This window comes from Coturnix japonica, chromosome 4 (assembly GCF_001577835.2).
Source record: "Coturnix japonica isolate 7356 chromosome 4, Coturnix japonica 2.1, whole genome shotgun sequence".
Taxonomy (NCBI): Eukaryota; Metazoa; Chordata; class Aves; order Galliformes; family Phasianidae; genus Coturnix; species Coturnix japonica.
In genome coordinates, this window is record NC_029519.1 from 45,945,127 (window position 1) to 45,963,262 (window position 18,136).

Below are 18,136 nucleotides of genomic sequence, written 5' to 3' on the forward strand. Positions count from 1 at the left end.
AAACAGTGATCAAGTCATAAGGTTTTTTGAACTGAGCTACCGTACTGACATCTTGAAGGGACCCTACCACCACTTAGAATGGATAACTAAATGAAGCTTCTTAGTGAGTGCTGAGTATACTTAACTAACTACCATTAAGAAAGAGAATAATTGCAATTTAGAGGATTAGTCTCAATCCATAGGCTTCAAAGCAAGCAGCTTGATTTTCAAAAATGGCCAAGACGACAAACTCCATTTTTCTAAATTAAGGTTAGACTCAAAGTAATATTTTTATTTTCAAAAACATTGGAAATCTTATGGAAGCTATTTTTCCAGTCCACCAATAGCTGCTGAATTCTAATCATCTTTGTAGATGGGCTAAGTCATTTAGCTCTGCAATGGAAACCAAATCTTTTCAAAGTTGAGACCTCAAAGGTTAAAGGAGATGCAACATTTCGGTAATGTCTCAAGTGATTTCCTGAAAACACATGCAAAAGTATCAGAATAGATACCATTTCCAAGAAGAAAATAAACTATCAGAAAGAATGCAAATTGACAAGTGCCATTATTCTTTTCTTGACCAGTCCTTGATATCTCTCAATTGTCCTACTTTTCTTAAAAAGGATGTTGCCATAGTGATATTACAGAACCTGCAAAACTGTCCCAGCTATTCATCACTGGAGATTAAAATACATTATGAAATGGGTTTTAATATATTATAAATTATACATACTGCCATACCAAATTCTATTATAAAACAGGCTTTAAATAACATATTGTGGAGCTAGAGTAGCTGTCCTGCAGTTCAGGTGGAAGATTGCTTTGTATTATAAAGTCTGATTTTTCAGGCTCACTAATGGCCCTGAGAAGGAGTCATCCACTATGAAATTTTATCTCCAGTGTTTTATTCATCACCAGGATTTCTCCAAGTAGCTGAGGCTGGAGGGAGACACAGGGTTGGATTCAGTGCAGCTGCCTGGGCATGCAGTGTCACTGAAGATGCTGCAGCAGGAATGATGCTTTTATTTGGGGTCAATAGAAGCAACAAAGAAGCCATGGGATAATGCTGCTTTTCCTGATGGCAACTAGAAGCCAGAAGTCAAGGCCCAAAGCATTTCTAATGACACTAGAGGTCTATTTTAAACTGAACATGGCCAGAGAAAGTAAAGTTAGCAAGAAAATTACCAGATTTGTTTTTAAAACGAGTCTTTCCTTAGCATTTCTTTTCCATTTAGGGAATTTAGGAGGGCAATGGTATGTCACAAAGTGAAAGAAAACTGAAATTCTCCCCCTGAATTCTTCCTTCCATCCCATATATATCCCATCTGGATTGGAGAGAGCCTCTCTGGAGCTCAAGCTTGACAAAGAAATTCACTTCCTGGTCTTAGACACAAAACACCTGAACCTAAAGCACTGGGACACTTTAAGGGCAGGAGCCTTCTGTGCCACCTTGAAAATAACTGGTGTCACATCCCAGTAAGACAGTATGCATTCCTCTAAGGGGATTTCATCCCCACAAGCAACAGAGAAAGCATTAAATGGCCACAAAAGCACTCCAAAACCTCCAGGTTAGCACAGGGCAGCCATCAGCTGTGGGGTTCATAACTGCTGGGGCCTGCTGGAGCAAAGAGCAGCTCCTCACAGGGCTGCAGAGACAGTTCCTTAGTACTGGCACAGAACAATCCCACAAATAACAACTGTTCTTGAAAACAAATTGGATCTTTAGTACAGTACTACCTTTATAGTGCCTTGCCAATTTTATATCTACTTTATATGAATATTCTGAGCTTAAACAAAAAACACTGCTTGCAAGAGTTTGGTTTAAAGCACAAACACTTAAATGATCCCAGGAGATTCAAACAGGTACCCAAGCACATTATGGGTTCAGTGCCAGCTCCAAGGTGCTTCTATTAGATAGCCAACTCTTCTGGATGCTCTTCTGTGGACAGATGACTGGTGGCTAGACTAACTCACACAGAGTGCTTCACACTGCAGATTTATGCTGTTCTTCATCATGCTGTATCAAATACAGTTCTCCTGACTGCACTTTAGGATTGCCAGCGGTAAGGGCAGAAGTGCTAAATGGACCGTGTATCTTAGTAAGCAAATCACAGTCTTTATGACTAACACTGTCTGCCACTGGGAAACAGAAGGAGCTGTGAGTTTCACTAAAGCTAAGCAGTGTCTTCTTCCCCACAGAAATGCAGTGTCTTACATACAGAGGACACACACAACTGGGGTCACACCAGAGTTCTCCATAAGTCTTGGTGGTATTTACTGTTTTTCCGAGCAGCAGACAAGTTGTTTCTCAATTTGCTACTGGAGCAGCGCATTTCATTAACCTGACTTTTATTCATCCTAACTCAAAAGGTCAGAACCAGAAGCCTGAAAGAGGTTCCTTGCTTTAACAATGAAGTTTGCCTACTGATGAGCATCAGGCACTGCTGAGGCCCCAGAAATAAACATTATGCTCAGAGGTCCCCTAGGCATGGTAAACTCCTTGTGTATCTTGAAGCTGCAAGGCAAGAAAACTTTGCACTGACTTCTCTGCCTGCTGCCACAGAAACACTGCTTTAGATCAGAGCTTTCCCAGGCTTTTCTGTGGTTTTAATCACTCCCCACGTGCACATGACACACAAGAGCCCTGACATTATCTGAGCTCATCATCAGCCTCTTCAGGAAGAAAAACCTGGCATATTTGACTTGTGTGATCCACACGTTGTTTATGTCTGTATCAGAAACCCATCCTAAATAAACTCTGAGCCTGAGGTTTTTATGATCTTACACTATCCAAGGGTTCAAATAGACAACAGCTTCCCATTCAGAAGATCACACAAGCAGCCAATGGAGTCAATCAATCTGCTTTGCTTGCTTGCCCCGCTTCACCAGCAAGACCTGTGCTTGTGCCCTTAAACTATGTGGCACCAAAGGTCAACATTTGTTACACTAAATGAAATAAAGATGCAAGCTGCATAAGAAGCTCAGTCCATTTCTGGATAGGCAAGAAAATCAAAGATTCCTTCATAAACTTGATTACAGTTCAGCCTGTTTTGCTCCTGTCATTCTTGACCATCTTTCTGTGCTGCCTTCACCAGTGTTACCGAGTCATTGTGAGATGGACTTAGGACCTGAGAAACACCTAAGTGCTGAAATATGGCAATTAATTGGCAATGCAGAATCCTTAAAAACAGACACTGACCCAGAGGACTCTAACTTGGGGGCTCATGCTCAGATCAGGCCTTGCTCTGGGATCCTGCATTAGGCATCCAGAAACCAGGAGTTAACTTTAAAAACCTGGACTTGCTTTATCAAATATCAGCACTATCAAATACATAGGTAAATAAACACATAGTTTTTCCTGGTTCTCTCCCTTTACATTGAACCAGAAGCCTTCCTGGAATATAGGAAAAATATAGACAAGTATAAATTGGCATTTTTGATCTACAAACTTTTCAGATGCAAAAGAAATAAAAGACAGACTCGAACCAGTGCAGATCAGATAAACCTTCAGCAGAAAGTGGTTAAACTGCTTCACATGTTGGCTTGATCATCGTTTCACACATGCTAAATAAATCCACATGAGTGCACTGATATTCAAATTAGAGCAAGTATCATTTAAATTGCAAACCGACTCTAGTCAATTATGTACTCTTAAAAATCTGAGAAATTTAGCCAAAATAGATAAGCAGTGAAACCAGTGGTAATTTACACAGATGCAAAGTTGACAGATCTTCCAGAAGAGTGTCTCTATCATGTTTGAATACTTTGAGGCGTATGGGAACAAAGCCATGTATTTTTCAAGGCAAGCAGAAAAAACATGGGGGGGGGGGGGAGAAAAGAAAAAAAAAGAAGAAAAAAGGAAAAAAAGAGAGTCAACATTAGCTGCTTGGCTTCTAACTGTCATCTCATCTGACTACAGAAAAGAGCACAACCAGGGCAGTATCCCAGGCTGTCAGTTACTGTGCAGCATGTCCACCCCTAGCACACCCCAGCTTGCAGGGCAGCAGCAGGCAGCTCCTTTGCTAGCTGGGTGATTACAAAACAAGCTGAAATTATCCTATGAAGCCATGAATTAACCTACAAACTGCTCTTGCAGTTGGCAGGATGCTGGGCTTGCTCTGGGTGATGAAACGTGGCTTTGCAGTGCTGCCTGCAGCACCTTCACTTGACTGTTTGGGTTGGAAAAAGCACCTGAATAGTTGCTGCGTGTTCAGAAATACATCACAGAGCTTGGAAATAAGTGAGAATTATGTCAAATATCAGTGACCACATGAGACAGGGCCCTACAACATTGATACATGAGGACAAGAACGTCACTTACACTAAGCTACCATGTAATGGGCACATACTGTCGCACAATGCTCATCTCTGCACCAAGGACATTTAACAAAAAAAAATGCCCTTTCGTGTTTCTACTGCTCATTTTCAGCATCTTTTTTTAGACAGTAGGCCCTGAGCCCAAAATCCCTTTGCACAGAAACCAGCAGTGCTTCCTGTGAGAAGAAACATAGAATGACTACAAGAAACATCCCCGCTCACCTTAAGGCCATCTCATCTTACCAAAGAGAGATGAAATGACAGGCACAAGTGAGAGTTCAAAGTTTTCACTGATTTAAAAAAAAAAGAAAAAAATCCCACGATATACTTGGGTTTGCCAAAAAGGAAAAAAATAAAGGGGAAAAAAAAAACCAAAAAAAAAAGTCCTCCTACTTTACTGAGCTTTGTTTCTAGGAATGGTTGAATAATTTTCATCTCTAACTTTTCCAAAGGATTAGCCTGAGGCAGAGAGCAAAGACTGAATGCTGCAGCACCATGGGAAAGCTCCAAATACCTGCTCCCAGTTTAAAGTCTCCTGCTACACCAAGTAATATTAAAAGCAATGCTTCACACAGTATTGCCAAAATTACTGCAGCAACATATACCCTTTCCCATCAAGGTCCCAGTCCTCCGAAGCTCTGAAGGCTTCATTTCCTTCTCTTCATCTCTTTGTGTGTCACTGACACCCATCTGCATCCAGGAAAATGGCACTGCTCCACAGCAGCAGAGAAGAAAGCAGCATAGACAAGCCTAAAGGACTCCTGAAAACCTCTGTAGGCACCACAAGGGTGAAGTGCTCAGGGCAAATGAGCTCTAAAACTCTACAAATGAGAATTCAATGCTATCTTGCTTGCTTCAAGTCCAACTTCCCCTGTGCAAGTGACAAATAGGTCTCCTCGGACTGACCAAACCATGGTACCTGACACAATCGACAACCTCAACATCAGCAAGTTTGTGGATATGCTGGAGCACAGTCTGTGGTGTAGTGACTGCCTTCATCAAGACCTAGAAACAAGAGTTAGCACAAGCAAACACACAGCTTGCTCACTGAGTTATTTTGCAACCTCTAAACTGCATTACTATGGAAATGAGGCTGGCATCTCTGCAATACTGAAAAATTCCAGGAAACCTTGAGGTGTTGGAGGACTTTGTTGAATTTCTTTTTAAACATGACAGTTTTAGAAATGACAGATGCTGAAATTCTAAAGGCAGGAAAAAGCTGTACATGTATATTCACAACTGAAGAATGTCAGCCCAGGAATTAACATTTTTAACTTGCAGCTCTCCTTAAAAAGCAACAGCAACAAAGCAGGGAGGAGCTCCATCTTGAAATCTGAAATAGATACTAATAATTTTCAGCACACACAACAATATTTACTGATTACTTACTCATTTTTCATATCCTTATAGATTTCCCCTGAAAGCAAAACTCTGTTGTGAGTGAAACACCACAGGAATATTAAATGATGTATAATAATACACTGGATGATCAAGAACATTTTCCTACTAGATATTTCTTCTTGTGAAGAAGGGGTTCTGAAATTTTCCATACTGTCAATCCCGTTTAATCACACATGGCTACTGGAAAACAGACAGAGGGGAGAAAATTCCTACTGATACCCCAGATATTCATTCACTCCTCCTGTAATTTAAACATTCAAAAATTGCTTTGGGATTACAAAGCACAGAAAATGCCACAGAGCTTTATAGCCAAATCATTCATCTCCTGCTCCAATCAGGTCCTTTGACACTGCCACCATTTTTATTGTGTGAAGAAAAAAAAAAAAAAAAGCTATAATCTCATGCACACTTACTATCTTTGCCATGTAGGCTCCATGGGTAGCAGATGGGCAGCACTGCTGTCCACACAGGGTAAACACTGCAAAGGACAGTCACTGTCTCAATATTTTTGTATGCAGGACAGCTGAGGCATCCAGAAAATGACAGAAAACCCACTGTGAGGTAGAAAAGCCTAGGAGAGCTTTCTGGCCCTCAGGTCAGCCCACCAGACTTGCTCAGTCTCTCTAGGGAGCATTCAGAGGAAAGGAGAAGGGCACTTGGCAGAGTTCAGCTGGTACTGAAGAAAAGCCAGTTCTCTGAGGAGCAGCACTTCAGCGATGGAAATGAGCAATTTCAGTTTTTTCTCGCAACAGTAGTAAACAGACAATTTTACCCACGTGGTAACCAAATGAACAGCAGCTGTGGAGGTTTCTCTGATCTCAGACTAATTTTTGGAGGATGCTGTCCTCAAAGGGACAACTAGAGAGAGACATCTGAGTTTCTCTTACTGCTTCTCACAGGAGCAGAATTCACCTGCAGCCCTGGCATATGCAAAGAAAACTGCAATCCTCACCAGAAAGAGCACTCACACAGTACATTCCAAAGCACTCCTTACATCAAAACCACAAAAAAGTATCAGGACCTTTGCTGAGGGAAAACATCTCCTGGTTTTCTAGCAACGAGTCAGAAAGGAGGTAACCTCAAAGTATGTATGCTGCAGAGCATCTCCCAACTAGCCCAAAAAGTACACAGGGTAAGTTCCTCCCAGCTTTATTTTACAACACCAGGGGACACTCATTGAAAGTTCAGTTGTTCGTTGTCTGACTTACTGATATCACAGGTAAGGATCAAATATGACAGGCCAGTTGCTCCAATAATTGCTCCAGAAGTAAGATGGTTTTTTTCTTCCCACATGTACTCAGTGAACCACAGTCAAAGACAGAGGATGCAGCCTTTGCAATATCCTACAAAGTCACCATTGGGATTATTGCAACAGATGTGGAAGAAACATGAACTACTGCCAGTGCAACTCCTTGAAACAGAGACTAAAGTGGTAAACAAGTTTTTTTTTTTTTTGAGATCCTGCAAAGCATTTGAATTCGCAGTGTCTCATTTTTTACAGTGAAGAGTGCAACAAGAAGAAAAGCGACACCAACATGAATATATTGGGTGACTGTGATTGACACTGAGCTGGTGAAGGACAGCACTGAAAACGGATCTATGAAGAGACCACAAAACTAATTCCTTTTGTGATATAATCCTGATCCTAAGCTACAGTAGAAATGCTAATACATTAATCTATGTCTCTAATGTCACCATTCTAATTTAATACATTACTAAGGAGATAAATCTCTGAATACATCCTGCATAAATAGCGTGCATTGTTATGATTTTCTTAATAAGCCATGGAAAATTAACATAGGCATTGCTAGCAGCTTCATATCCTAATGCAAATGCAGTTTATTGTTTTGCGGGATGTAATGCTATACACATATATAGATGAGTTATGATATTACACTAGTTTTTTGCAGACAGCCTTGAGACAATCAACAGTAACACAGCAGCATCTTGTCAAGCAACTTTGAATGGGATAAAGATGGAAATGCAAAGGAGCACCGTTTTACTTAATCCCACAGTCCTCCCTGTTTGATTGTGCTGGAAAACAAAGCAGGAAACATCCTGGTATCACCATACAAATCCATGGTGCCTTGAATACTGCAAACAGAGATAGCAAAAAACTAAAGCAGAGCTGGAAAGGTATAAATAACAGCAAGAATGATTAGAGGAGTGAAATGGCTTCTGCACAGAAAGACTTAAACACCAAATGGCTCTGACCTGGAAAATATGTTATGGTAGTCATCTATAAAATCAAGAGCAGCATGGAGAAGAGAGTAGGAGCAACATCTGAGCATTTTCTAATGCAAAAAACTCAAGATCATCAAGCAAAGCCAAAAAGTATAAGGTTCAAGAACAGACCAAAAGAGGTACTTCTTCATGAGACACATGGTTGAGCTGTGCAGCTGAGCCACAGAATGCTCACCTACAGACAGCAGTGAATTTCATTTGAAAACCTCATACCTGGCTCCTGCAGCCCAGATGCCAGCCCTTCAGCTGCTCACAGCATTCATAGTGACCCACTAAACATGATGCTGCCAGCTCTACTCAGTGTTAACCTCATGACTGCCCATCTCCAGCCCAGACTGGACTCCAATCCAAAAGGTACCACCACTGGGCACCAAAGGGGTCCTTGCTGCAAGGGACATCAGGATCTCTCCTTTTATCTTGTACGTAGAGGAAACACACAAAGGACCTCTCTGCAGGTGCAAGCCAGCAGCAGCTGGGTAGCGCAAGTCTGGCTTTGCAGTGACCAACACCAGCAAAGGATTGGCCAAGAAGTACTGCAACATGCTAGGACTTCCCACCCCTTGCTACACAAAGATGGAGCTGATGAAGAATTAATTCGCACTCACTCCTGCCTTCTTTGGCCAAGCACTGCACTGCCATACTGCACAGAAATCAAGTCAGCAGGGAAGGTTTGATCTTTGCCAATACCATGACAGGTTTGATTTATTTTCAGCTATAATACACACTTGGACTGTGGCTTCTGGAAGCTTGCTTTATTTCCAGATCAATGAGAAATTATTACTGTGGAAAAGCAAGCCTGGGGAGTGGTTCTTGTTTACTCCCAGGCATGGAAAGCCCCCACTATTTACATGCAGTCAACTCCCAGGACATCAGCAAGTTTCAGGAAGATGCCTCCAACCAGAGGGATCCACTGGACCTATGAATCTCAATGGTGAAACACAGCTATGAAGACATAACTGGATCACAACCTGCAGTGTTTTTAAAATTAAAAAATATATAAAAATGCAGCTTGAGCTTTGAAAAATAAGGATTCATTCTTCCATGTTCTATGAAGAACCTTGCTGGAGCCATTACCCACACCTGCAGATTGAGAACCCCTTTGGATGACCCACGTGGCACACAGCTTAGCAAAATTTGTGAAAGTGATTGCAAATGCAATTAAGAGTTATCCAAAACTGACTCCTCAGGGGGTTCTCTTGGGTGGAAGAACTGTAATAATAAGGGTATAATTCAAACAACCTGCATTTTCTGTTTCTTTGTGGGTCTGGAAAATTGAGGGAAAAATAATATCTGTGTAACAAACAAAAAACCCTTCATTTATACTTTGTAGGAGACACTTGTAATTTCAATGTTTCATTTCAATTCAGATAGAAGCATTGAGTGTTCAAGTTTAGAATATAATATGAGCAAAGAATCTCAAGTGGTTTATTTGGGACTGAAACATTTAATCCAACTTCAAAAAGTTTATCTACCAGCATACCAGGGGAAAAAAAAAAAACAGGGAGAGGTGGGGGCATAAGAAATCTCTCAACAGAAGAGGGGCTCCTAAACCAGCCAGCACTAAAAATCAAGATTTTACTCAGAAATCTATTCTGGAGGAAGATTGTTTTTGAACAGATATGTGGGGAAAAAAATAAGCTTCTCAGACAGCTTCTTTGAGAATCAATTTTAGATAAATATTATGAAACCACAAGTAGCATGATAAACATGCATGCTAGACTTCTTCACCCAGCTGCAGCTGGGAAACCAAGCAATAAATACTATTTATTTATTTTAATAGTATGCTTAGTGAAAGTATTACCAATATTTCCTGAGCTTAAAATCATCCACAAATGTATTTTACCATGAGGCTCAGCATTTTCATACTAATTTACAACTTTAAAATGGTAAACTCTATTACTCTCTGTCACACCGACAACTGGGTAAGTGCAGAATGCTACTGTATGAAGTATGATGAAATTTATTGCTGCAGTCATTAGTACATATTGATTTTGTTTATAACAACCCAAGGGGAATACTAAACCGATTACGCCTGTGCTGTGCTCGCTCTCACTCCCTGACAGGAAGCAGATGCTGCAATGCCAGTGTGTAAGCCACCCTCCTCCCTCCTCAGGTGGCTTTTTGCAAGAGATCAGTGTCACTCCTTTGCTTAGCATTTTGGGTTTTGCTCCATTTTGTGGTTACTCCATGCACTGCTTGACTTATAAGAACTGGCAGCTCTCAGACAGCCAGGGCAGCCACACACAGATGTAATATTAGTGAATGCATGATTAAATGTATCAAATCCTTGCTAAGCATGATTTCCATGGTTTAAATCAGGTTTGGGATCCACTGACAGTATTAGATTCCCACACTTATACTTGAATCCCAGGTTCTGACAATAGTACCAGCTGGGGACTTCTCTTAATATTGCTGAATTATTTCTTCAAGATACAAGTAAAAGACTTGCACATAGGAAAATCTGCAGACAAATGAGTTTTCTTGGTTTGACTTGTGTGGTGAACAGCATTATAGACAGTGACTGATCAAAGAAGTGGCTTTTCATACTTCTGTAAGAAAACTTAGTATGAAATTCAATTTAAGGAATCAGAGTTTCATTTCAATATTTAATCAAAAAATATTATTGTCACCCTGCAACTAGGACAAAAGAGGCATTGAAAGAGAATATGGGAAGAGAAACTTCCCATATTCAATTGATTTTGAACTTTGGGGGTAGCTCAGAAATTCCACTTAATTAATCTGAAAAGACTGACATAGTTATTTCATTCTATTCTACCGCTTTTACTTAAAAGGTATTTCTTTAATTGAACAGAAAAGCAATTTTAGTCTTAACGACGCTAGTCCAGGGAATGGAGCTTTATGGGGGGAAAAAAAAAAAAAAGCAAGGAAAGGAAAGTCAGCAAACTTGTGAGTGCAGGGCCAACTTAGGCATCACCATCCACCAGCCCAGCAGTGGGAGGCAACAGATGTGCCTCTCAAGCTTTAGAGTTGCAATAGAGATACCTCAGTGTTTTACTAGGACAGCAGCACAGCCTCACCAGCAAGTCCTGACTGACCAACCTAGCAGCCTTCTGTAAGCTGAAAAAACTCCACACTTGAGGGCAATGGTTGTAATCACTGTTCCATTCCATTTCTTCCTTTAACCTTTCTCTCAGTTGCACAGCAGCACAACCAACAGCTCATAACAGGCCCAGTGCAGTGGCTGTGATATGTTGTGTCACACAGACCTAACTCAGCAAACACGAGTAAATTTGTCCTTATGAGGAATGTTCTGTGGAGCACCTAGGAGCACAGGGCCATCCTGCCCCTGTTTTTGCCACTAGCTGAGCATTTCCTCCTCTCCCCCAGGAATGCCATTTTCCAATGAAACCAGCCACAGCATACAGGCTACAACACAGGCACACATCAAATGAAAACAGTGACCCTCAGAATCATAGAATATCCCATGCTGAAAAGGACCCATAATGATCATGAAGTCCAAATTATGGAACAAGCAATCATTTTATTAAGGCCCACTTTCAGCCAGACTAATCTCTGACTTTCCCCTCACACACCTCATTTCTTCATTAGGGGCATACAAACCAGGTCATAGCAGCAGCATGTTTCAGCTCAGCCTGGCAAGGCACACATTTCCTGGCAGAGCCTGCATTTGTGGAAATCAAGCAGCAGCCCCTAGGGGAAAAACAAACACAGGCACCCCTGGGAAGTTATTTGATCTACATCACATCTTTCTGCTTGGGAAATAACATCCTAAATCCAGTCATCCATTGCTCAGAAGGCCCTCATTTTCCACTCATCTTCCCAGATTATTTCTTTTCTTACAGGCAGAGGGTTGTGTGCATCAGTACACTACTTTTGTTTGTGGGTTTTTTGCCACTTGTTTTCATTATACCCTTTTATGTAGCAGGTGGCTGCTGGACATCCCAAATCCCTCCTGAAGTCACTAAGTAATGTCACCACTTACTGTTTTCCACCTGCAGACCCATCATCACTAATTACAGCCTCCATAAATTAGTTCACCAGTGACAACCAAACGAAGCCATTAACAAATTGCCGTAATACCAGGCAGCCCAGCTTCCCGCTATGGGCAATGACTACCTGTAAACATCAGACTGCACAAGAAAGATGATGTGGTGAATTCTCCATTGTCAGTGTCCAGCAAGCAGCCACAATGGCATGATTTTAACTTTATCCCTTGTACGTAGGACTTTCCTGTGCTACCTAAAGCAGAGGGTATGTACTTTAACTGTCAGTGCTTCTTGCATTCAATACAAACAAGGAAAACGAAGCCAGAATTGGGAATCTGCAGTCTTTAGAGGGGCCTCTGTATTACAGACCCCCTCCAAGCAGCCATGGAGGAGCACAAGGACACTCACACTGCCACATTGCATCCAGATACATCTCAAAATGATCTTCTCTATGAAATCCGTGCACTCCCTGTGCAGGACCCAGAATGCTGCTGCAAGAGAGGTGCCCAGCCTGCACCAGTACCATATTCTTAGTCAACTAACTCGTTTGAAATGAAGTGACTGCTCACACTGTGGGACTAGCAAGCAAAGAACAAAGAGCTGCAGGTTTTCCCTGCAAGCCAAAGTTAATTTCATCATCTTTTGCTGCTTTAAACCAACACTCCATGAAGCATCAATACAGAATAATCAGTAGGCAGTCATTCTAGAAACATCCACATTACAGGGCTCTCAATGAAAGCATAGGAGAGAGAAAGACAATAAATAAATAATTTTAAAAGACCAAACCATTAGTTTTTCCATAGATGCTATTCTAAGAGTTTGAGGTAAGGTGCTTATTGAAAACAAGGCTTCTGAGCTCATTGATTGTTTCTTGCTCGCAGAAAATCCCAACTTCGGGCTCCCATTGATTTATGTCACATTTAAAAGCTTGGTTCTCTTGAGTTATTCCACCATACTTCAAGCAAAGCAATTAATTCTTGTGTTTTTGTTTTGTTTTTTTTTTTTAAACTTACCTCCTGCATAGAAAGTTTCTGGGGCTGTACGCAACACTACAGAAATGAATCTCTTAGATGCTAAGCATGCCTGTTCCAACTTACTTCACAGATTGAATTGCTTCAATATTGGCAGACCTTTGCACCACAAGTGTGTGTGTGTGCGCAGCATGTCTGGAATGTTTTGTGTTTTGTCACTCTGGTGGTGTCTAGCATGAGACACCTGTCAGCATTCAGTATAAAACATATCCACCTATCAAATAAGCTCTTTGTATGTGGAGATAACGCAATAAACAACAGGTTCATTATTTCACAGTGGGGATCATAAGCTTGGGTTGGAAGGGACCTCAAGGATCATCAAGCTCCAACTCTCCTGCCCAGACAGGACTGCCATGCTGTAATAACTCAAGTTACAGCAAATAAGTTTATGCATTTTGATACATTGGGCAAACACTGGCCTGTGAACAGAAAAAAGGAGCCATGCTTTCCATTTTGATAAAGAAATCTTTGCACAGGTTTCAAGATCACCAAAAAAATCAGGATTTTTTTTAGTATATTTGTGACTTAATTTTCAGTCAGCATAAATACACAATCTGCATACTTTCAAATGGAACATACAGAGTTGCAACTGGACATTCAACTCAAAGAATTATCTGATCACATCCCTCTACCAGACCTCTCACCAGAGAGAAGTATCCCTTACTTCACAGTCACACCTTATTCATGTCATAACTCTTAGCAGCATGGACATTCGTGAACAATTGTTCTCCAAAGTGAAGCACAGGAAGAGTAAAATTGCATCAAAAATCTCTCACAAATACCTTCAGAGCTGATAGAGAGCTGCAGCCACTATCACTGAGCCAGACTCAGGCATCAGCTTCACAAAACTTTGGTGAGATATACCACTATTTTACTATTTTGTTTATCTCCTTTTTATCTTTTGATTTAAAAAAAAAAAACACCTTAAGATTTAAAGCATTTTGCTACTTATATAGTTTAACTATATTATATATTTTATGGGAGTGCTCCAAAAGTAGTGTCTCCTATTTTACTATGTTGGCCCACAATGTCAGAGTCAGATGTTGGTGGTACAGAAGCAAAGGCTGAACCTTTCCACCAATATCCCATTCCATGTTGCCGTGTGACAGATGGCAGCAGATGGGCAGCCTGACAAAACAGCGTCTGACATGGAAGTGTTTATGAGCAAAGGGGTGTCACTGAATTCCTACACGTTCACAGGAGTTCAAACTGTTGCCAAAATGAAAGCTGCATCAACCAGCACTTCCTCTCAATACCTTCCACAAGACGTGAAGTGCAAAGAGTCCTTTTCAGAAGGGACCTCCAGAGCATCGAGTCCAACCCCCTGCCAAAGCAGGCTCCCTACACCACGTCACACAGGTAGGCGTCCAGGCGGGTCTTGAATATCTCCAGAAAAGGAGACTCCACCACCTTCCTTGGCAGCCTGTTCCAGTGCTCCATCACCCTCATCATAAAGAAGTTCTTCTGCACATTTGTGCAGAACTTCCTATGCTGAAGTTTCATCCCATTACCCCTATTCCTGTCTAGGGGTATTACTTTTCTTATGGGAATTCAGCCTGGCCATGCTATGCCACCTGCATCAGGTTTGCTGTGCAAATGCACAGTCTGACCAGGCAGAAAGAGGCTTAGACCTCACCACTTCCCCAGGACTGCTTATATGACAGTTTTGTGCTTAAAGGCACAACCTAAAGCTATGGCAGCATGGAATGGTGCCAGAACAGAGGCAGAGGGCACCCAGACAGTCTTTCTGATGAGGAGTGGTACTCAGGGCATGGGGGGAAGAACAACTCCACACAGCACGGGAGCTGTGGTACAGAAAGGAAAACAACGCTGTAAAACCTCAGTGACTTCTCCACCCCCATCCCAGCTCTGCACCTCTGTGCCTCACACAACAAAAATACAACAAAATCCGGCTCCAGACTTGTTCATAGAGCCACCTCTCACATCCCATAGTAGAGCAAAGCAGGGGGAAAATGAGCTACTGTATCAGCTGCTTGCCCTATCCTGCTAACATGTAGATGATTACATGCACCTCCCACCCTCCTCCAAAACATTCCTGCAGAGCCCACATCTCATCCCCCCCACTGCACAGCCCCTGTCCCAGCTTCCTCTCAGTACCAGGCACCCTGAGCCACACAGCTGTGCCCACTGCCACTGATCACCCCAGCACCTCACCCACCTGACACTGGGATTTACAGCACCTGCAGACAATGCCACCTGCAGCAACCCAAAGTGGGCCCAAGCCAAAAATTTGCAACCTAGCTCTCAATATTTGTTTAAAAAACAAAAGGCATTTCTACCTCTGACTTCAAAACAGTGATATGATTTAGGACAGGAAAAACACATGGTGTTAAAAATCTCAGGAGATTGGCAGTGCTTCTTCAGACCCTGGCTTTTGTGCTTGCCTGCTAAGAAACTAAAAAACCTCTATAGTGTTTCCCCACAGGGAGGCTTTATTTAAAGACTGCACTGGCCAAGTACCTTTTTTTTTTTTTTTTTTTAAGAGTTCATCAAGGATTCTTTTAAATTTGGCTTTTAGTTTTCTATTTTTAAAAGTCTCCTTTGAAGCTACAGTATCTAAAACCAAGTGTTTTATTTATTTGCTTGTTTCGAGCCCTGGATTCCTGTGCAATTACAGGGAACCCTGCAGCTGCAAGACTCCAACAGATTTTTCAGGAAAGCAGCACATGCCATGATACAGAGATGGCAACATCACAAATCTGTCACAGCAATATCATGTTTTCTCCCAGTTGTATAAAACTCAGGAAGAAATTAAATGATTGCATTTCTAGTCACTACTTGTTCTAAAGATGGCAAGGTAATGGGAACTTGCATGGGATCTCTGTGAAGAGAGCAAAGCCTGGGACAACCTCCCCCCTAGATTAGTCTAGGAACAAGGTGAATATGGAGGCTCACCAGCTGCAGTGCTTTAGCTGGGACATTTGTGCTTGTTGGTTCTTAATAGTAAGGAGGCCACCACTGCTTTTCTTTTGTATCTGTTTTTAGGGGGATTGGAGTACAGCCTGACTTACTGCCTCAGTCTAAATTTCAGGACTGTGGAATAAAAATCATTTGCTGTTAGTCAACCAAAGCCATCTTTTCTCTCTCTCTCTATTGATTACTTCTGAATAATCAATCGACATTTGGCACGGTCTTATTTATAATAATTCAAGTCAGCAGCAACATAATTTAGAAACTGGCTACTAGGCATGTGTTGGTAATGAATCGAATCCATGGATAATTCAAATTCATAGACTAAAAAATTACATTTAAATAACGTTAAGGTTACGACAACCCGACAAAAGACTGCAAATTCAATATGAAAACTTGTCCTCCCTCTGTGGAGGAGAGTAAGGTCTGGAGAAAATATGTGAAGGGACCAGCATTTGCTGCCTCACCTGTGATCACACCACACCTTTCTATTCCCATCTAGATGACATTACATTTGCATAGAACTGAACAGCATCATTCTTCCTTGCTCAGTCATCTATACTAGTACCTTTTTAGCCCATGCATTACAGTTGCTGTTGCAGCGAGAACAATCATAATAGTGAAAATGGGAAAAGAAACAAACAGAGAAGGAATGCTCACCTGTATACAAAGATCTAGGTTTGCAGAAAAGACTCTACAGAAGAGGTGTCTCCAAAAAAGAAACCTTTTACCAGTGGCAGCCAGCCCTTAAATGGGGTCTAGGAGCCAGGCTCCACCCCCTTCCATCACACAGCTGAATTACCTTCACCTGTGCTCCCATAGCTGACTCAGTCCTTTCCTCAGGCAATCAATCAGTGGTTCAGGCCATGACTCAATAGTTCCCATACATAGGAAATAAATTTCTATTTTGACACAACAGATTGCTTAACGTGGTATGAATCTGACTAAGTGGGGTGTGTGAAACCCTTACATTCTGTGGGTTGTTCAGTTGGTGGTGTGCTTCCCCAGTTGCATGGAAGCAGGAGAAACCAAAGCCCCTGGCCATTAGGCTCCCACTGATCACAGAATGATAGAATGGCCTGGGTTGAAAAGGACCACAATGATCATTGAGTTTCAACCCTCTGCTATGTGCAGGGTCACCTACCACCAGACCAGGCTGCCCAGAGCCACATCCAGCCTGGCCTTGAATGCCTCCAGGGATGGGGCATCCACAACCTCCTTGGGCAACCTGTTCCAGTGCATCAGCACCCTCTGAGTGAAAAATTTCCTCCTAATATCTAATCTAAACCTCCCCTGTGTTTAAGACCAATCCCTCTTGTCTTATCACTGATACCCAGCTCCCGTTGTGATACTCTAGATGATCTAGCATGGAGGATTATCCTTAAACTTATAACAGGAGATACCTGGAAATTGTAGGTGGACTCACTCTGTGCAAACACATAGCTCCTTAAACAGCTTGTTTTCCCATAGGATTTAAAAGCCACTGAAAACCATCTGGATGGATGGACATAATTACAGCTAGAAGAAGCATTCCCCAGAAGCTGATGCTGTGACCACCAGCCCTTGGCACTTCACCACCACTGCGTGCTGAGATGAGTTTGTGCTTTAGAACTGCCATAGTGCAGAAGAAAATATTTCTGTTTTCTCTAAAAGCATTCCAACAGATTATTATTTCTCCAAATGAAAACCACATGGAGAGCTAGTGACTGACTACAGTATTTTCTTTTTAGTGGGATTAAATAGCTAATATCTCATTAAAACCACCATGCAGCCAGACCAAAGTGCCAGAGCAGCCTGGCTGGGTTCAGCTCAAAGGAGCAGCATTCATGGGTCACTACTCTTGCTCTGAAGAAATGGATGAGATGTCATTATTTGGTGCCTGGGTTCTCTGAAGTTGTGAAAGTTGAGGCTTACTTCAGCTGGAAGTATGAAAATATCAGTGGTTCCCCAGTATTTTACTATCCGACAAATTTGGCTTTTTAACCACTGGGAAGTAATGTAGATCACGAGAAAGCCAAGATACATAAAAGAAACATCCCTTCCACCACTCTAAATGCTCTTGAATATCTTTAAACTGATGTATGGCTTTTGAGGAGCTAGGCCAGCAGGAGATCCTAAGAGCCAAATCCAGGCAATGCCCAGCTCACAAATGTACCTTCTGTGAAAAAAACTGGATTTCTCTAACAAAAGTTCTGCCAGCAGCCCGCAGGAGTGTCAGAGCCAGAGACTTAGAGCCAAATGTGAATCCTCTGCCCTTCCCATGCA

The 18,136-nt window shown here is 41.8% G+C and overlaps 1 long non-coding RNA gene across 3 annotated transcripts in view; it reads right to left on the bottom strand.

Moving 5' to 3' along the window:
• Positions 1-16,585, bottom strand: part of LOC107313522 — an 86,531-nt gene extending 69,946 nt beyond the window's left edge. For all 3 annotated transcript variants that reach the window (XR_001555025.2, XR_001555023.2, XR_001555026.2), the window contains exon 1: positions 16,532-16,585. This is a non-coding gene — a long non-coding RNA (uncharacterized LOC107313522). The remainder of the gene's footprint in view (positions 1-16,531) is intronic.
• Between the last annotated feature and the right edge of the window lie 1,551 nt (positions 16,586-18,136).